Source organism: Myotis yumanensis, unplaced genomic scaffold (assembly GCF_028538775.1).
Source record: "Myotis yumanensis isolate MYYU_CA2020_CCGP unplaced genomic scaffold, mMyoYum1.0.hap1 SCAF_3, whole genome shotgun sequence".
Lineage (NCBI taxonomy): Eukaryota > Metazoa > Chordata > Mammalia > Chiroptera > Vespertilionidae > Myotis > Myotis yumanensis.
The window spans coordinates 156,383,442-156,405,844 of NW_027223754.1; the positions used below are offsets into that span (position 1 = coordinate 156,383,442).

At 37.6% G+C, this 22,403-nt stretch overlaps 1 pseudogene; it reads left to right on the forward strand.

The window, feature by feature from the left end:
• Positions 1 to 20,056: 20,056 nt before the first annotated feature.
• LOC139006378 (programmed cell death protein 2 pseudogene) lies at positions 20,057 to 21,954 on the forward strand (annotated as a pseudogene).
• Positions 21,955 to 22,403: the final 449 nt, after the last annotated feature.

The following is a 22,403-nucleotide window of genomic DNA, read 5'->3' on the forward strand; positions in this document are numbered from 1 at the left end:
TTAAAATTTTATGACTTTATGATTATTTAACATCACTAAGTTGGTATTTTAAGGTATAAAATATTTTTTCTGGCTCAACACTAAAAAACAAACAAACAAACACAAAAGACAACAACGGGGCAACAGAAACTCCATCACATTAAAAACAAAAACTTAAACCCAAAAAAACAATTTAGATAGAAAATTTTCAAGAGTTCAGCTAATACTTTGGTAGTTTTTTGTTCTTTTTTTCCTCAGAACTTTCATTTTTTAACTATTTGACATTACCACTTTTTCATTATTATTGATTTTTTTTAGAGAGAGAGAAAGGGAGAGGGAGAGAGAAACATTCATGTAAGAGTAAAACATTATGAAACATTGATCAGCTGCCTTCTGCACACCCCCTACTGGGGATCAAGCCCACAAACCATGCATGTGCCTTGACCAGGAATCCAACCAGCAACCTTTTGGTGCACTTGATGATGCCCAACCAACTGAGCCACACTGGCCTGTGGCTACCATTGCTACTTTTGATTGTATGAGGCTGCAATTGATTATGTGCATAATCATGTTGACTTTATCACTGTTGTTGTTGTAATATCTTGGATTTGCAACAATTAATTACCACAGGAATGATCTTAGTGTCTATGCTCTGGTTCTAAAATGGGAGAAATTTTCTCTTATGAATGTCACCAGCACAACTGAAATTATACTTTAGGATAAGGCATGAGAAATCAGGCTAAACCCAAAAGCAATATCTGAAGAAAGAGAAATGGATTCTGGAAATGATTGGTAAATTACTTTCTGTGTAAAGCTTATCTTTTTACAATTCACTCCAAGTAGGAGGATTCTGGTCAAATATAACTTTACCTTAAATCATGAAAGAAAACTTTCTTTAAGTCACCTAATACATAGTTAAGTCTAGTGACAGAAGATGCAAAATGACTTAATTTTTGGTGGATATATTATATTTTTGGAACACAACTCGGTCACAAGGGCATTTCAATCTTTGTGTTATGCTGTTGCTCTGGGAAGCAGTATGGATTCTTGTGGGATTTTAATATAGTAATTGATGCAGGAGATGAGATGCCTCATTACAGATGAGTGACTAATAGCCTTAGAATCAGAGGTGATACTGAGAGATGATCAAAGGCAATGACAGTCTCTGCTAATATCCTGTTCTGATCACCACATTATTTTTTAATCAGATTCTACACAATTTTCCCTCAAGAAGATATGAGAATTTATGATTTCCATTATTTCATGTGACACAGCACTTCCTGTTTGTGTGGAAGAACAAAGCAGAATAATTCAGAAATCAGATTTATATAAATGGCTTCCCTTTACTCCTCACATTTATCTAATTGTCATTCTGTATCCCTTCCCCCTAGCAACCTCTTTCTCCCTCTCCTTCTCTTCCTCCCAGATGGTGTTAAAAAGTCCTCTTTTAATTTTGCACTTAGCACTTAAAACACATATTTCTATTTCAAGATAACTCTTTAAAATGTATCCTCATATAATGGCAGCAAAAAATATATATAATTCTGCAATCCCAAAAGAGCTAAACTCCAATCTACAGTAATTCAGTTAGTCTCATGTTTTATTTTAAAATAAAAACAACTTCTAAGCAGCTCTTTGCCAGCTGTTCAGCTCATTTTAATATATGCACATTTTTTGTTTTGGGGGATCAAGCTACAATGTTATATTCCATGCACCTTTCCTAAAGCATTCTTCCAGAGCCAACCAGCCCCAGAAGATGAAGTAGTCAGCCAGTCCAGAAGATGAACAGAAAAATATTGAACAAATTGTAATAAATAGCACTCCCATATTGCATTTGATTCATGCCATATCCTTCAGCAACTGAAAATACAGAAAAAAAAATTTAGGATGAATTTTATCATAAGAGTTTAAGAATGTGGACGTTTTCCCCACTATCAAATAAATGTAGGAGGCATGTTCATTTTAGGCTGACATGACTCTCCTGAATTACCTGGATGGTGAACTAGTTGCTATTAATTTAACCATTAGGAAAATTAAGCCTGCGGGAAAGATCTTCAATATTCAGAAAGAACTTCAATATTTAATTTATTTTCAACATAAATGTATACCCTCAATGTAAGGTGTCTGATTAAGTCAAGTGCCACCCCCTGCCAATGACAGTCTTTTTTCTTCTTAGGTTTAAGTTTTGTTTTTTGATCCTGATTCATGGAATAGCTCACACATCCTTAGCCTGCCACACTCATCGGTAACAGGTGCATGGACTTGGTATTTCCTCTGACCTTCAATTTCTATTTAATCCATATACTATGATTGCTATGAAATCTGGCTTTCCAATAAGGACAAATGGTGCCTATTTAGTTTTTTCAAATACAGTTATATCCCTGACCTATCCCATGACTAAAGCATAAACAATCTAGAAATTGGTTCAAGAATCTTTTATATATATAAAAGTGTAATATGCAAATCAACTGGACGGCAGAAAGACCAGTCGGCTATGACGTGCACTGGCCACCAGGGGGCAAACACTAAGCAGGAGCTATCAACCTCTCAGTTCCTTCCCCAGCCGTCAGACTCCGAATGTCTGATGGGGAATGGGGAACTGGAAGTGGATGGCGGTGGACACGGGCAGCGCCGGATCCCCAATTGCCTCGCTGGTTGCCCCATGCACAGAGGGCGACCAGAGGCAGCGGCCAGCCTGGGGACCCTACCCATGCACAAATTCATGTGCCAGCCTCTAGTATGTGTGTGTGTGTGTGTGTGTGTATATATATATATATAAATTTAAACATATTCTGTAAGTCCATTTTAAGTGTCATAGTGGGTGTTTATATCTTGTTTTCTTTTGTTTGTTTGTTGTTGTTGTTTTATTTAATGAACAAGAACCAGAGCATTTGCTGCACTAAATAGTTGATTCATCCACAGATTCTTTTCATCACTAGTTTCTAATATTGTGTAAAATACCACACTGACCACAATGTTCCTCTGAGAATCCAGGGATCTCTAAGTCTACTAGATGACCACACTCTAATTTAGCATCTACGGAGCCCAATTTAGAGTCATGAATTAAAAGAAGGCACCCTGATTCTCAGACTCCAGAAATTTATATTGTCTCTTTTCTTCTTTCTCCCAACTTTTCTCCTCTTTTTCCTACATGCTCTGCAGAGAAAAATCCAGAAGCCCTTTGAAGATAGAGAAATACAAACACATTTGAAAAGTTGAAACGACAGATTCTCCAAGTTCTTGGCCAAATCTAGAAGGTGAGCCAAAGTGATAGTAAAAAGGTATCACCACTATATTTTGGGGAAAGCACTTATCGGACAATGTGAACGGAAGAGACGGATGTGGGAGCATTCAGCACACACTATGTACACTGGCTTTGCTGTCTAAAAGCCATCACTAATATGCAAATGTGTTATGCATAAATCTGAAGCTATTGCAACATCTTATGTTTTTGTTTGTTTGTTTGTTTGTTTTTTTAAATATATTTTTATTGATTTTTTACAGAGAGGAAGGGAGAGGGATAGAGAGTTAGAAACATCGATGAGAGAGAAACATCGACCAGCTGCCTCCTGCACACCTCCTACTGGGGATGTGCCCTCAACCAAGGTATATGCTTTTGACCGGAATCGAACCTGGGACCCTTCAGTCCGCAGGCCGACGCTCTGTCCACCGAGCCAAACCGGTTTTGGCGACATCTTGTTTTATATATGTTTTAAAACAGATATAAAGTGATGAATGGGGAAAAAGCATAGTATAGGTTTCGCAACACCACATCTTTTCTACATTCCATTCAGGTTTATACAGTAGAATAATCTTATATTTTTAAAAGTCTAGAAAGGGTCTCCAGATAGTGTGGGTCATTTATTTAATTAATTCTTGAGTTATCAGAATGGACTAATGCTGTGTCTCATCAGATATTAATGGTGAAGTTTCTGAGTTCTGGACTCAGATGACTGGGACTAAATCCAAGCTCTTCTACATGCATAGTGTGCAACTTTGGGCAAGTTACTTCATTACTCCAAGATTCGGTTGCTTATCTATAAAATGGAAACAAAGTGCAGTATTATAAAATTATTGTGAGTTAAATCTCTCAAGTACAAATACCGTGCATGGTGTTTAATAATTACACAATAAACATTATTTCTGTAATTTTCTTTGTTCTTTTAATACTTGCATTAAAAAAATAACACAGGGAGAAATTCTTTAGCATTTGGGTCAACCAAAATCAAATTGGATAATCAGTTGTGAGCTGACTTTAAGTCACAAAATATTATGGCGATGAAGCCAAAATTCCATTAAGTAGAGACAGCATGTTGGTGAAAAAAAGCAGGAGAATCGGTGCCAGGAGAGTATTTTTAGCTCCAGTTTCTCCAATTACCAGCTATGTGACCTTGAGTAAGTCACTTAATCTCTGAGGGTCAGATTTCTCATATGTAAAAAGGAATCACACACACATACCAGGCATTTATTGTGGGGATTAAAATAGGTCATTCCCAAGTTAAATTATGAATATTAAATTGAGTAAGGTATTTCCTTCACTTTGGGAGACAATAAGAAACAGAAACAAATCAATCAGTCAAAACCAGCACATGCTCAGCAGAAGGCCTTTCCTCTGTGGAGCCTTCCCTGCTTCTACAGTTTTCCCTCCCCAGAGCAATGTTGTTTACTCTGCCTCTTCTGTTACCTTCAGGCATGTCCTCCTCATCTGTCTCATACTTGTTTATAAGTCTACTAGTGGCCTTTGTGCACCAGTGGGGTCCCTTGGTCTGGCCTGTGGGATTAGGCCCAAACCGGCTCTCCAATATCCCCCAAGGAGTCCCAGTTTGCGAGAGGGTGCAGGCCAGGCCAAGGGACCCCACCAGTGCACAATCAGGGCCAGGGAGGGATGCTAGAGGTTGTCCAGCCAGGGAGGGATTGTGGGAGGGCTCCAGGGCATGTCTGGCCTGTCTCGCTCAGTCCCGATTGGCTGGACCTCAGCAGCAAGCTAACCTACTGGTCAGAGCATCTGCCCCTTGGTCAGTGCAAGTCATAGTGACTGGTCAACCGGTCGACTTTCTGCTCCCTGGTGGTCAGTGCATGTCATAGCTAGTGGTTGAGCGGCCTTAGCATATCATTAGCATTAGATAGGACATATCATTTCTTAGGCTGTGTGGCCAAGAAAAAACAATTCCATGCCACTATTAACTTCACAAGATTGTCTTTTACATGTATATCTCCAGTTGCATGATTCTTGGTATTGTGATGAGAAATGCTATGCTAATATTCCACGGTCAAGCAGATGTGTCTTTTGTTGGGTAGATAAAGACTGGAGCTGCACAGCCATCTGGAAAGAAAACTTGGAATACTGTAGTGGGGCCAGAAAATGAGCATTTGCTTCATGAATGTGGCACTCGTACAACTGTTGGAACAAAGCTGGCTGGGAACCAAACCCTGTGCTTGTCTGCCTGTCCTCCTGGAGGAGTTTATATGTCACATCGGCTACAAGAGACAGGCAAGGGTTTTCAGAGACAAGCAGAAAGGAAGATGGAATGTCATTTAAAATACATTTCTAGGCTCCATCTCAAGTGGAAACCCAGTAACTTTGAGTGGATCCACGCCGACAATGTTTAAACATTTCCATTCGTGTTCAGATCACACTCTCATCTCATCTTGGCTTCAGTCACATGTGAGCTGTAGAGGCCGGTACTGCCTAGGAGACCATAAACAGAGAACCTGCACTCACACTCAAGTGGAACAGATTTGGGTGGAGGGCATAGTAAACGTATAAACAATTTATACACTAAAGCATTTAGCAATTCTTGATGAAGGGACAAATCCTTATAGCTCTTTGCCAATAAAATATAGGGTTTCACTGTTTTTAGTAACCATTTGGAAATCTTGGGCAAAAATTCTACTTCATAGCTAGACAACATTTAATCAACTAATCTAAAAAATGATTATGATTATGAAAAAAACCTTAGTATTGATATGTGTCTGAAATGATTTATATAAATCTCTCAAAGTATTATCCCTCTGAACTAACAAGACACAGGTTTTGTAGTGATAGCCGCTAGGAAATTCAAACCAGTTTTTTAAAACTGAAAAAAAAATGGAATTAAATCAGTCAGACAGAATGTCAGAAAATGAGTTGTAATTTTTCTTTAATACATAATTAACTATGGTTCTTCAAACTCTAACTTTTCCATGCTTGACAATACTGAGTCTGTGTAAGCAACCCATTCTTTGTTAAGTTGGCTTTTATTGCCCACAGAGGCCTAGTGGTCTATCCATCTAACCCATCCTTTCCCTTCCAATGTAATATAACCAATGAAATGCCCTTGTGCGGAGTGTCAGTCACAGAGTCATGGCTAAATCAAAGACCTATTAAAAATTGTGGTAATAATCTGAAAATAGGCCAAAAATAAGCATGCCAACATACTAACCTAGAAAATTTTACTCAACTCAAGGCTTCTCAAGATCAAAGACTGGGTCCCAATCACCTTTTAATTCCCAGTACTTAGGGCAGACCCCTACACTTAGTAAAATCTCAAAAGATTTTGTTCAACAGCATGAGACACTGATTAAAAATTTGACTATAATAAAAAATATTTCAGCTCAATATATGCTTATAAAGGCAGAATCAATACTGGATGAATATTAAATACATTACTCTGTTCTTTAAATTTTTACCCTTAAATACCCTACAACAAATGGATCTTTACAGTAAGCTCACCTAAGGTGAGCAGAAAAGAGATTAAAGGATAGAAAGAATGAAAAAAAGCTACTTGGGGATGTATAGATGAAGTAAAAGTAGATGTGAAGAGGAAAAAAAGTTCCAAGCACTCCAAGGGAGGAAAAAAGTAAGTAGAAGAACTTAGTTTTATCACAAAATCAACCTTATTCATTTATAAAGAATTTCCTAAGGGATTTTTAAAAATAACAATCAATGAAAAGATCTTTAAAGAAGAAAAAAAATAAATGAATCACTTTAATTCAATTCAATAAAAGCTTTTCTTTATTTTCTGAGTAATAGATTTTCCTTTTCAGGCCTTCTAAGGCCAGGTCTCTGTAGTCAGCATAAAGTGAAATTGAGCAATTATTTGTTGGATTTTAATTTAAACCGTTGTAGATCAGAATAATTTAGGTCAATTATGATCAAGGATTCATGTCAGCATGATAGCCTCCAGTATTTGAGTTAATGATCCCCTCCCTCAGTGTGGTAGTGAAAAGAACATTCGATAGGGGGTCAGAAGAGGTGGACACTTTTTTTAAATTCACCAGATAACTAGGAATTGTTCATCTCTCTGGGCCGCAATGTCATCATCTGATCACTATAGATAATATTTACACAGTGGAATTGTTTTAATGAGCAATGAAACACTGAATGTAAATAATTTTGTAAATAAAAGTACTACATAAATATAATTAATTCATTGTGAAAACTCCCTTCACCCTTCATACCATCATACTCTATATAGTTTGCCTACACTTTTGTTTAGCAAGACATTATAAGAGATATGGCTGGAAAGCAAGTAATTTGCTAGCCTATATAATAAAAGGATAATATGCAAATTGACCTTAAGGGCAGAACCCCCAGGAATGACTGGTCACTATGAAGCGCACTGACCACCAGGGAGCAGATGCTCAATGCAGGAGCTGCCCCCTGGTGGTCAGTGCACTCCCACAGGGGGAGCTCCGCTCAGCCACAAGCCAGGCTGATGGACTCCTCCCACCCCTGAGTACATGAATTTTTGTGCACTGGGCCTCTAGTCAAAACATATAAACAAATGTACTGGAAAGAAATAAAACAATTTCCAATGTACATGCATTAATATCAAACAATGTACTTCTTAGAAAAATAATTTCTTCAATAGTATTCAGATTGTTTTAGGGCATATAAAAACATGTATGATTTAACACATGATAAAAAATGTATACTTTTTCATTTGTCCCTAATAAGTGACAATGTTTTTTCAATGGGCCTAAATTGTTTGTTTCCATCTTACTAATGCTAAAATTTTATAAAATCAACTTTTTAGTTGAGTATGTTCAAATTCATATACCATAAAAGCAGCTCCTTCAAAAATTGAAAATGTCATTAAGCATTTTATGTTCAATGAGTACTTAGAAATGCATAATGCTTGCTTTTGTTATCATTAGGGATAATAATAGTTTACGCTCATGCAAATATTGGCAGCAATATCAGGCCTTGTTTAGAAATTTTGGATTCATTTGAAACTTAACCTAAATAAAACTAGACTGGGTGAATCCACATGAACCAAAACCCCAAATTCTGTGAATTTTCCTCCCAAATTTACAGCACTTTAAATCCTCCCTATGATACTGTTATAGTCAGCTAATTATTAATAACAGAAAAAAAGCAAAGAAGCAATGATGCCAGACATTATAGGCATCATTTGGGCAGCTTTACCAGGAAGTTGCAACTTTGCACTTCCCAGAGAACCACTAGCTTATTCCCTGCAAAACAATGGGGGGATGGGGCCAGCAAAGGGAAGATAGACACATGCCCAATAAAGTGGGGGTGACATAGGAAAGATACTTGCTTGTCAGTCAAACCTGGGAACAGAGATGATTGGTCAAAATGAGTATGGCCGCTGCAAGCACACACAAAATTGGGAATACTAATCTCTTAAACAAAGAAGTTCTCTTTCTCTTGTGACTCTTGACTCATGGGGCTTTTTTGCTCTGGCTTCCTTTCATCCACCCACATGGCTCACAACAGATTGATGGACTGCAGCAGGAAACCCAAATTAAGGTAGCTTGATGCTGTATTGGACTGTGCAGCCATGGAAAGGAAACTGGACACTGCTCTGATTTTAGCCCTGCTAAAGGCAAAAATAAGACTTCTTTCTTGGTGGAACTGAGGGACATGGGACTTTGGAAACTCAGGGGTTTGATTCCAGAGAAATAAATCTTTCTACAATACCTCATCTTCTCATGCAAGTCTTAAAAATTATTTCTTGGAATATCAGAAAAAATCCACCCCACCCCTATTAGCAGCCAGGACCTCCTATCTAGTAACACCTAGGTGCATATGATTTAAACAACAACAAAAACATTATCATAGTTGCCAAGAAATTAAAACAATATTTTATTGGTTTTAGTGAGAGACAGATATTTTATTGTTCTTTTTGCTGCTGTTTGCCTATTTGTTTTTAGTGAGAGATCTATTTAAATTTTCTTTAATTGTCATTAAACATGGTAGCAAAATGGGAATACATGAAAAATAAACCAGACATTGTCTGGAGACAGTAAAATTGTTTTGTTTTGTTTTTTACAACTGAGATATAGAAAGATTCTTTGATAGTAAAAATTACTTAAATTACTTCATCATTAAAATGAAAATTATTTACCATTAAGATGAAAAGTTATGATTAAGATAAAAATTATTTTCAGGTTGGCTTTTGAAATGTTATGTCTTTTGTTTTGTTTTTCTCTTCCTGTAACGGTATAGCCAAATAAGAAACTATGACTTCTGTGGATGCAATAATAATACCAATCTTCTACACTGGGTTTGGCTTCTAAAACATTTCAGTTTTGGCTTCAAAAACACATTATACAATACAATGAAAATTTTTTAAATTAGAAATTCAATATAGACCCTTTGCTTATTTTTAGAAAATGAAAATATATTAAAATATACATATTATTCTATCTCAATCAATTTGGGGTTACATGATTTTACTTTAAAAAAAGAAAAAGAAAGGTAATTCTTTAAACAGAATAGAAATTTCTCTTTTATTATGAACTTAGAGGACTCAGAGATCCTGTATATCAGCAGTTTAGTTTTACTCATGAGATACTTTTCTAGCTATTAGCTCTGAGAACCCAGTTTTGCTGAATCATCAGTTTAGTGATTTTTAAATTCTATTATGGCTGCTCTTGAGTGCTCAGACACTTAAATTGAATATAAAGAAAAACTATTTTAAAAAAGGCTTTAAGTGTACTTAGAAAATATATTTTAAAATAATTTTCAGTAGTTTTACAAGAAATGTATATGTATGCCATCCTTTAAAAAAAAGTCATACAACTATTGAATATTTCATTTTTTCTGTTCTATGAATGGAAAATGTATACTATGGCATACATGAGTATCTCTAGTATACTCATAATCGTTCATATATTTCTTTATAATGTAAAATAGTTGGCTAAAATTGTTCTTTTTTAATACAAAACAATAATTTGAGAAGATATATTCACTCATTGTCCCTGCGCTAGTTCTGAGTCTTGGCTGCCCTGCCCTGGCATGGTTGGACCTCCAGGTTCTTGACTCACACAAGAAAGAATTCATGAATGAGTCGAAGTGCGAGCTAAAGCAAGTTCTATTTAGGTAGAGAAAGAGAGGGTTCTTGGAGACAGGATCAGGGGTTGAGCCCAGGAATGGCTGCTGCCTGGGCCCTCTTGGCTGCAAGTCTCACAGCACCCCACTTGAAATAAGTGAAAGTACACATCTGAGTGGACGTAGAGAGCTAGGGACTGAGTTGTGTGCCACTATCATTCAGTTTGGGGGATTTTATGTGGTTCCAAGGGTGGGTGGGTTGTTTCTCAACTTTGTGGTTCCAAATTCTGACTTTGGTTAGGAGGGGTTTTGTTTCTAATAGGGTGCCTTCCAGAAGTGTCATAGCGTTCATTCCCCTCACTCCCCCTTCTACTTGTGGTGTCAGTTTTCATTACAATGATGATATAATGAGCTTTGGGGCCATTCTCTGGTCAATTTTCCTCTACCTTGGATTGATGTAGTTTTAGTCAGTTCTCGTTGTTGCCTTCTGCTACTATCACAGGAACTTCCTGCCATTGACTGTTTCCCTTTGATCACGCATGAAGGTGAGGGCTCTGGTGAGGGGACCTAGCAGCTTGTTGGCCTGTGATATCCACTTCGACTTCCTCATTCCACTTGTCAGGAGCTTTCCCGAAGAGTTTCTATCCTGCCTTTCTATGTTCATTGCAGCATTACTTACAATAGCCACGATATGAAAGCAATCTCAGTGTCCACCAATAGACAAATGGATAAAGAACATGTCGAATATATATATACAATGGAATATTACTCAGCTATTCAAAAGAGTGAAATCTTGCCATTTGCAACAACTTGGATGGGCCTAGAAGGTGCTATACTAAGTGAAATAAGTCAGTTACAAATACCATACAATATGATTTCATTTATATGTGGAATCTAATAAGTAAATAAATAAATGAACAAACAAAACAGAAACAAATTCATAGATACAGAGACAAAGTGATGGTCACTAGACAGTAGGGAGAAGTGGGAGGATAGGTGAGAAAAGGTAAAAGGGATTAATAAGAACAAATTGCCAGTTATAAAAATCATCATGGAGATGTAAAGTCCAGTAAAGGAAATGTAGTCAATAATGCTGTAATAACTATGTATAATGTCAGATGGATACTAGACATATTGGGGTGATCACTTTTTGACATTAAACACACACACACATACAGTATTTTAGTGGGTATAAAATAATCTGGTTTTTTTTGTTGTTGTTTTTTGTATTCACACTCTTTATTTAACAAGTAATCTATTAAGGAAAATCTGTTAGGTTTTCCAATCTTTATTATAAACAATACTGTGATGAATACCTTTGTGCTTATAGTTTTACATACTTGGGCAATCATCCCTTTAAAAAAATATATATATATTAGTGGGTTCCCTGGGTCTAATGGTGTTAACCAGTAGGGAGAGGTCCTTGTCCCCACATGTTGCTAGCGGGAGTGGAATCCTAGCAATATCCTGAGTAAAAGCATTTTCGGAGGCTCACACAGGAGGATGAAATGTTGTTGAAAGCTTTATTTCTGTGGAATTATATCCCTGAGTTTCCAAGATCCCATTCCCCCTTTTCCTGCCAATGAAGAAGTGTAGCTGTGGATTCAATAAGGCTAGAATCAGAGTCAGTGCCAGAGTTTCCGTTCCATATTGGAGCTGTGTCCAATGCAGCATCAGGCTAGCTTAGCTGTGTTCCCCACTGCAGTCCATCAGTACATTGCTTGTGGGGTCCGTAGCACCATATGGAAAGGAAGCGTGAATGAGAGAGCCCCATGAGCCAAGAGCCAAGAGCAACAAGTGAATTTCTTTGTTTAGGGGATTATGTGTTACCAAATGTTCGTGGGCTCACAGTGGCCATGCTTATGCTGGCCTATGATCTCTGTCCTCAGGTGTGACTAACAGACACCTTTCCTAGTCACTTCAATTTCACTGCACGTGTGTCTATTTCCCCTTTGTTGGACACCTTCCCCTTGTGATCTGGGGGGGTGGGGGGATGGGTTGGTGGTTCCCTAGGGACTGTGAAATTGCAGCTTCCTGGTGAAGCTGCCCAAACAATATGCCTACAATGTCTGGCCTTCCCTTTGCTCCTTTCCTATTAATAACTAGCTAATTACACTGGTATCAATAGCATGTTCATTTTATACTTATTCTCTAAACAACAATAAATATGTGTTTTGCTTCGAGCATATAATTTGAAAAAATGGCTGCTGAGATTGATAGTAATATGAAGAAATTTGATTTTTTAAAATATTGGAAGTCAAATGTGTCAACATTTAGAAAATGTGCTTATATCCACAAACCATTGTTTTCTAAATGACCAATGCACAATGTTATATTATCAAACATACATAAATGATCCATTTAAAGTACAAGATAGATACATTTAAAAGGAACGCTTTGAAAAGTTCATTGGTATATTTTCAGATTCCACATTGCCAGTAACCTTCAAGAAACTACCATTTGTCAACAAAGGCCTAATATAAAGAACACGCAAAGTTATATTAAAGGGCTCTTTAATATTCCCTTCTGTTCTAACTATATCTCTGTGTGGGGTTAGATTTTTTTTTAATGTACTCCAACTAAAAGAACTAAAATTAATTGAAAGCGGAAGCAGACATGATAATCCAGCTGTCTTCTATCAAGCCAAACATTAATGAAATTTGCCAAATTGTAAAATAATGTTGCTCTTCCTCTAAGCATTTTATTTTGAAAAATATAATCATTTTGTTAAAAATAAGCAGGTGCCTATGTTAAGAGGTGATGGATTTATTATTGGTATTAAAAATAAATGAACAAATATACATTTAATTTCTTAGTTTTAATGTATATGCTAAATATCAATAGATAAAACCCATATAAATTAAACTGTTTATAGGTCCTCAATTTTTAAGAACGTTATAATATTCTGAGACTAAAATGTTTACAAATACCTGACCTAATCAATACAAAATTACTCAAAGGTGCACACCCCTTAAGGATCTCATAATCATTAACAAGTCCAAAAGACAACTCCCAGCCCTCATCTGAAAGACATCCAGTAATCTCTTTCTCCCATTTCCAAATCTTGGACAATTTTTTCCTGACAGTAGTTGTTATGTAAAGAGATCACATTTTATTATTTAATTCAGTACTTAAAAGATTTAAAATGTGTGTTGGTATGATACCATTGTAATTAAGTTTTTAATAATAGGAAATGAACAAAGGCAAGGCCAGACATTATAGGAATGTTCCCTGCAAAACACTGGGAGAGGAATCCAGCAAAGGGAAAATAGACACGTACTCAGTAAAGTTGGGGTGACATAGGGACGGTACTTGTCTGTCAATCACAGCTGGGGACAGAGATGGTTGTCCAGGATGGGTGTGGCCACTTGCAAAAATTTGTAATATATAATCCCCTGAGCAAAGAAGTCCACTGTCTGGTTCCTCTTGGAGCATTGTGCTTCACTCCTGGTTTGCGGGGCCCTTCGCTCCTGCTTCCTTGAATTCACTTGTGTGGTCCATACACAATGTACTAATGGACTGCAGCTAGCCTACTGCTGTACTGGACCCTACTCCAATATGGAAAGAAAACGCTCTGATTTTAGCCCTACTGCTATGCTTCTGTGACTGGACTAAGGGAAATGGGGCTTTGGAAACCCAGGAGTGTAATTCCACAGAAATAGAGCTTTCTGCCATATCCCATCCTTCTGTGTGAGTCTCAGAAAATTCCTTTTCTCAGAATATGCAAGGACTCCACCCCCAGCAGCATCCAGGAGGGAAGAGGACACCCCCCCACACCACACACACACACACACTTCACCCGGTAACAGGATCTTGCCTGCTTTAAATTATTAATTTACTTTATATGACACATAGGCAGGATGAGAATTCTGATATACATTTTTATACAGTAAACGACAGAACCCACAAAGGAGCAACAAAATTTTTAATTTCCTCAAGTCCCAAAGCACAAAGCACTAGGTTATCAATTATTGTGTTCTTAGAGCAAGGCCGGAATGACTAAGAGTTGGGAGGAGAGCCAGCAAATGTATCCATGATAGACTTTTTAGAGGGAATAAGCAGGAGTGAGAAAAAAAACCCTCTGCCCCTCTTGACAAATGGAGGACATCTGGTCACTTTAATGAAGCATATGGACACTGACATTAGCTGAGTGTTCCTTCTGTTGTTCTTACAGAGACTCTACAACTCAAGAGACTACAAGTTCTTATTTTAAAAGAGGAAAAAATGGGTTCTATTTGTGCTATAAAGTCCATGTAGACTGAAGGTACAAATCTGACTTTTAGCAAAAGTCTACCATATTTATATGTCTGGAGTTTATGTTTTATGACAGGTTTGTATCCCAAGTTATGAGAGTATGGGCCCCATAGGCGTCAGTAGTGGGGCACCTAAAAACGAAGGGGAGAAAGGCATATCCCTTAAGATTCATTAGTGTTGCAAGGGGTAGAGAAAGCAGGCCATACAAGAGAGTACGGTAAAAAGCCAGTCATTTAAATCTTAAAATTAAACCTGAAGTTGAGCATCTTTGGCAAAATGTTTAATCAAATGCAAGCTACATAAGATTAAAAGTAAGGGAAAACTATTTCTTTGACACTTCATTTGGGTAAAACTTGAGGAGTTATTGAATAATTAAGATGTTCACCCTTCCTACAAGTAACAAACTACTTGAAAAAAAATACATCTGGGGACTCAATAGGGACCCACAGGGGATGTTTAAGATTCTTTCAGTTCTTCTTCACTGGTGACCCAAGGGTACCTCAAGGGAAATAGACTGAGAAAAATAACTAAAAATGTCACTTTATTCAAGAAAGACATCCCTGTCTCTTTTTTACTAAATGTCTTTACCTTAGAGCAACCTCCTCCGTTTGTTTTTCACACATACCTTGAATTATAAATAGTGACCTAATTTGAAATTGTCAGAGCTGAGGTGGCCAGTTAGCACAGACAAAAACCTACTGTCTGAGGCGAACCAAAACAAAGAGCACATGCAGGTTTGCCAGAGGGATGAAAAAATTCAATTCAGTCGGTGTTTTCTCAGGTGCTGTTAGTGAAAAGATCTCTCTCTCTCTCTCTCTCTCTCTCTCTCGCTCTCTCTCTCTCTCTCTCTCCACCCCCTCCCTCTCCCTTCTTTCTCCCTCTCTTGTCTTTCTTCTAGTTTCTGTAGAATGATAAATAAGATAAGAAAGGACCTATTGTTTTCCCATGGCCCGTTTCCCTCATGCCCCTCTACCAGCATTAGCACAAAGAGAGAATTATAAACCAGAAAGTTGGCAGTTCCTGCCTAATTTATGTGAGTATTTTAAAATGTGAGAGTCAGAAGAAAAATCTCATTCCTGCACAGCCTTAGAATGATCCTGAGGGAAGTGCACACACACACAAACATACACACACACAGGCACACACATGCAGGCACACACATGCTTTGGAGAGACAATTTTAATCTAGTCAAATTATATGCTAAATTGGGAAATTTATCCTTACAAGTGAAAATTACAGTTCTAGATAAAAACATTCATATACATACACTTAGCATGAACTTTGATATTTTCAGTACATCAACAGACAGACATCTTTGATAATTGACACCTGCTTTGTGCAAAATATTAACTCTTCTTTCTCTCCCCAACTCCTTCTTTAAGAAACAATTTAAATTATCTAGATAATAACAAGTTAATGTTTTAAACATGAAAATGGCAGGACTATCTAAAAAATAATCTGAAATACCATTTTAGTTTACATTCAAAGCTAATTGTAGTAAAAATTAAAAGTGCAGTTTTTTTCTGGGCCTATCCTTCCATTATTAATTTTAGTGAATCTAAATTCACAGGATTATATCTGCAATATTCAATGAGGCCAAACCAAGCCAGCTGCCCTCTGCAACTGTTATTGGAGAAAAATGGGCCTACTGAGAGTGGGGTTCTTGGGGTACCACTGGAATAAGCATTTCCATAGGCACCCAGGGGAGGATGAGATATGGTAGAAAGCTCTATTTCCAGGGAATTATAGCCCTGGGTTTCCAAAGTCTCATTTCTCTTAGTCCAATCATAAAAGACGTGTAGCTGGGGCTTCTTAAAGGTAGAAGCAAAACCAGTGTCCAGAGCTTTCTTTCCGTGTTGGAGCCGGTCCAGTTCGGCATTCGGCTAGCTGCAGTCCATCAGTCCATTGTGTGTGAGGTGCCCATGGGCATGGGCCATGTGGGTGAATGCAGGGAAGCAGGAGCAAAAGAGTCCCGAAAGCTCTGCGTCACAGGAATCCCAAGAGAACCAAGAGAGCAAACTTCTTAGTTCAGGGAATTAAGTCCCAAGAGCCCAAGTGAGTAAGTGCCTTTATTTAGGGGATTGCGTATTCCCAAATGTTTGCATGCTTGCAGTGGGCATGCCATTCTGGCCATTCTTAGGTGTGACTGACAGCAAGCACCTTCCTAGTCCCCCCAAGTTCACAGACATGCATCTGTCTTCCTTCTTCCCTTCGTTGGACCCCTGGGGAGTGTAAAGTGGTTTCCTGGTGAAGCTGCCCAAATGACATGCCTAAAATGCCTGGCCTTTCCTTTGCTCCTTTCCTATTATTAATAACTAGCTAGTTACAATGGTATCCCAAATAGCTACCCATTTCCTCACTTGATGTGAGATATAAAAACCTAGTGATATGTTTAAGTTTGTATATGTAACAAACTTGCTCAAACCCTAGAAATACAGAAACTACTCCAAAGGAAAAAGATTAAAATAGTTCAAAATAATGGCATATTAACTTCTTTTCTAATGTTTAATTCTGTCTAACATGCTCCTCACCCCAGAATAATATAATATCCTCTTAATTTTTATATCATTTTTTGTATTATTGGATATTTAAAAAAATTCTATATAGGTTTCTTCTTTAGATGTTAGTAAAAACTATACCTAGTTTTAATAAGGTAAAAAAAAATCTTAAGCAAATTTTTATACCTGGATTTCAGTGAAAAGAGAAAGTGCTAATTTAAAAATAGACATATTAAAAATATATGTTTAGCCCTAGCTGGTGGCTTCAGTTGTTTTAGCATCATCCTATACACCAAAAGGTTGCAGGTTCGACTCCTGGTCAGCGTTTGATCCCCAGTTAGGGGTGATTAAAGGTGACAACTGATAGATGTTTCTCTTTCCCCTCAATGTCTCTCTCTCTCTCTCTCTCTCTCTCTCTCTCTTTCTCTCTCTCTCTCCCTCTCTCTCTCTCTCTCTCATTATTTTTCTCTCCCCCTTCCTCTATCTCTAAAAATCAATGAAAACATTCTCAGGTGAGGATTCAAAATATGCTTGTTTAGATTTCACTAAATTACTAGTAGAAAGCTGACATAAATTAACTGATTCTTAAAGGGATTGTGTGGACTACCTTGTGTTGTTAACAGAAGACACTTATCAGCCGACTTTATTACTTAGTAGCCCCACCGCTGTGCTCCCAGTTCCAGCTACAGCTGCAGAGGTTGCTATTTCAAGCCTTAGGACTCTCAGGGATATTCCCAGGCCAAGTCTCAGATTGGAACAGAATTACAAATTGCCTCCCTAGACTTTGAATCTCCATATTTTAAAATGAGTCTTGTCCCTTCATTTAACCACAAAAAAAGGGCAAATTTGTCAATAGTTCCAAGATCTTTAGAGATAAATAGTGTATGAATAGAGGTTGTAATAATTTTGACCAAGGCCTTGATCCTTACATACATATTAACAATATATGGCAATGTTTTCCTTTGAAGAAAAATGCTTGGGAAACTGAAATCTGTTGGTTTGGAAGTTATATACCTGAAGTTTTGCTACTAAATAAATATGTTGTAGGCTGCACCAGGTATTTTTAAACTTTACTTTTCTGACTATAAAAATTAATCATAGTGTTTCTCACTCTGTATTTTATGGACAATTTGTTGGGATTAAGTTTTATAAGTTATATAAAACACTTGAAGCAAACTAAACAAATGCCATTATATAAAATATAAGAACTATCTGAACTGACAGTGCTGACCAAATTCTTATGCATAAGTTTTGTAAAGTTGGTGAAATTTTTGCGCCATTAAATTCATGCACTAGTCCTTGGCCTATCTGTGAAACCATTTATCTCTTTTTTCTTTTTCAAGACAGTGTCATTAATGATCTGATCATTTAAGGGTTCTTGAGTTTTTAGATGGACTCTAATATTGCCTCTTTAAAGAAAGTTTATGTTTTACAATTTTTTAAATCTAAAAAAAATCGGTGTAATGTACCTCTCTCATAATTAGTGTTGTAAAAATATTATTTTACAGTTAGATAATACTTAAATACAATATTTATTAGATCACAGTGAAGGCTGGTTTATTTTAGGTAAAAGGCGTATTGCTTGCAAAATAAATACATTATCCATAGCCTTAGTGTTGACAAAAAATAAATAGGTGGGACTGAATTCATTGTTGAAAGAAGACCTTTTAATATCCTTTAAGTACATGAAGTAGTTTGAATTCTTTATGCAACTGTACATGACAGCGAATTTCTTGAAGAACTAGGCTGTTGTGGATTTGCCATGTGCAGGTTGGGTGGCCTGTCCAAGGCTGGAGCAAGAATCCCTTTTGGTGAATTTGTGAAAACTCCTCTGACCAAATTATTATTGGGTTAGCTATATCCTAGCATCTGTACTCTTTGAGAACTGACTAAAAACCAGGGCTGCTCATATGGAATGAATATTTATTTATGAGAAAATAAGAACTTATTTTAAAATATTTACATTGCGAAATGTCCTGGTATGATTTTCTGATTTTCACTCTTGTTTCTTTTCTATAACTTGTCAAAGCTCTTCTGTTTTGTTGCTTTATATTTGACAGTCCTTACCAATCCTCACACTTGGAGTGTAAGGATTGATTTATATCATAAACTTGAAGATATAATCAACTTTAAGATACAATGTGACCAGAATTTAATTTTTTATAATCCCTTGATTGAAACTGAAAGACACAAAATCCCCTTCAATGTACCTGAGGTGGAGTATTTATTAAAGGAGCTTGACTAAGAACAAGTACCAATACCTTTTTAAAAAATATATATTTTTATTGATTTCAGAGAAGAAGGGAGAGGGAGAGAAAGATAGAAACATCAATGATGAGAGAGAATCACTGATTGGCTGCCTCCTGCATGCCCCCCACTGGGGACTGAGCCCGCAACCCGGGCATGTGCCCTTGATTGGAATCGAACTGGGGACCCTTCAGTCTGCAGGCCGACGCTCTATTCACTGAGCCAGACCAGCTAGGGCACCAATACCTTTTAAATGTCTCAGGCCCTTTGATTTTCCAATCATTCTATGTTCATAACTAGGCTTCCGGCTTAGTAAACTGGGAGGTGAAGTTAGGCTGGATTGATGTTCTCTTTAATTTAATTTAATTTAATTTAATTTAATTTAATTTAAATATGAATCTTAATGTTGGTAGTGACTTAATGACTATATGGAGGCTAACAGTAAGATAATCAATAATGCCAATTACATTACCTCCTAGATTCATTTTATGTGTCAATATTAGCTGAGAAGAGCATGACTCGTTTATTCTGGTTGCTGTTGGGGGTGGGGTCTTTGAGATATCCCGAGAAAAGGAATTTTCTGAGACTCCCACAGGAGGATGCAATATAGCAGAAACCTTTATTTCCATGGAATTACACCCTTGGTTTCCAAAGTCCCGTTTCCTTTAGTCCAGTCATAGAAGTGCAGCTGGGGTTTCAGTGGGGCTAAAATCAGAGCCAGTGTCCAGAGCTTCCTTTCCATGTTGGAGTTGGGTCCAACACAGCATCTGGCTAGTTGCAGTCCATTAGTGCATTGCACATGGGGGTCTGCATGGCCATCGGCTACATGGGAGGATGCCAGAAAGCCAAGCTGGGCCATGAGTCAAACATGCCAAGAGGAACTAAGAGAGCCAACATCTTTGTTCAGGGGATTAAGTATTCCAAATCTTCATGCGCTTGCAGTGGTTATGCCCATTCTGGCCAGTGATCTCTGTTCCCAAGTGTGACTGACAAAAAAAGTGTCTTCCCCTATATTATTCCAACTTTACTGGGCACATGTCTATCCTCCCTTTGTTGGATCCCTGGGGAGTATAAAGTTGCAGCTTCCCGGTGAAGCTGCCCAAATGACATGCTTATAATATCTGGCCTTCCCTTTGCTCCTTTTCTATGATTAATAACTAGTTAATTATAATGCTTTCATCCCCGTTTCACACTTTCAACTTCTGGACTATAATAGACTTGATGAAGACATTTTATGAAGATCGGTATATTTGCCTTGAGAATAACAGAAACAGGAAAATGACCTCTGCATTCCTCAGTTCAAGGTAGGGTTCAATATAGTCCTAGATGACAATCACCAATATTGACTTTTGAGTCCCCATGAAAAAATTAAATTTTGCTGTGAGAAAAGACCAAGGAAAGCAGGTGCATGTGTTTTAACAAATAATATAAAAATATTAACTTAAAGGTTGTTGAGGTAGAATTAAAGAACAATAAACTCCACATAGAGTACAATTTGATGAGATTTTGCATATGGATTCACCCCTGATACTATCGCCACATCAATAAAACACATATTTCTATCACCTCCAACTTTCCTCTGGCCCTTTGTAGCCCCTCCCTCATGCCCTAACTTTCTGTTGCCATAGCTTAGTTTGAAATTTACATAATTCTATATAAATACAAAAATATGGTAGACACTGTTTTATTGTTTGTACCTTTCACTCATTGAGATTCATCCATGTTGTTGAGTGTATTGATAATTGTTCATTTTTATCGATGAGTAGTGTTCCCTTGTATAGATAGATACACCACAATTTGTTCAATCCTTCCCAAGTGCCTAATAAAACTAAAGATCCCAGATGCCCGACTTTTGCCTTCCAGCGAGGGTGGTGCATCTTCAGAGCGCACTCTAGGCACCATGGCAGCCCCAGCTGCAAGGGGGTGGGGCTGGGCTTGGCAGAGGTGGCACCTGGAGTGGTGGCTGTGCAGTGAGCAGTTCCCCAATAAGTTTTTAGAAATCAGCTACCCAGGGAAAATGACTTTTACTCACATGAGATGCCTCCTGAGGATCCTCTCCCAGAGACAAGGTGACTCCTGTGCTTCCAGATCAACTCTGGGGCTCATCTCTACAGGGTTTGCGGCTGTCTAAGCTCCAAAACATCCAATCACGAGGTGCATGACAGCAGTAAGGAGCACCAGACTGGAGATCGGGACATACACAGGCTTGCACGCAGATAATTTGGACAACACAATCCCAGACCACAGCTTCCCATTAGTTGACATCATAATGGAAACAGAAGATGAGATTGCACCTGAAATTTCAGAAAAAAAGATGAATCCGAGATTATAGGGGGCGTTTTGAAGCACTTGAGGTAGAATTGGATTCCATGGCAAAACATGAAACCAGAGGAGTTAAATTTTCCAGAAGTTTAAAGTGAAAATAGCCCTGGAACCAGAAGAGATTTTCAGATATGGCAGAGGAATTGCCCCCATTGGGATTTCTGGCAAAAATATAACTCAAGGAAAGGATATTCCAGATTGCTCCTGTGGTGCCAAGAGGATATTTGAATTCCAGGCCGTGCCTCAGCTGCTCCACTGCCTAAAGGCCGACAGCTTGGGCAGGAGTGTTGATTGGGGCACCTGACCATCTGCACCTGTGCTGAGGGCTGCAGCCTGGGCACCGACTACACACGGGGATTTGGAAGCAAGATGTAATGATACATCTTAAAGACAACATCACAGAGACTTAAAAATGCTCATTATCTCTTCGACCTTGCAATTCCACTTTCAGGGCTTCATCCTAAGAAATTGATTATACCAGACAGAGAGGTACAAAGATGTTTTAGGCATTGTTTACAATATCTAAATATTGGTGAAACAAAATGTCCAGTAACATGGAATTACATAAATTTTGGTGTATCTATCAAGCAAAAGGCTATGCAGTTTTAATGGTACAGAACTATATGCACATTAAATAAGGGGCAGATCTAAATAGACACCAAGATACCATTATATATGGTATTCATAGTATGATCATATATTTTTAAGTATTTGTATGTATGTATGTTCACAGAAGTAAATCTGGAAAGATACATACTAGGTGTGAACTGGTTAGCTATGAGTGGTGGGGCTAGATAAAATGTTCTTTTTATTTGTAAGAATAT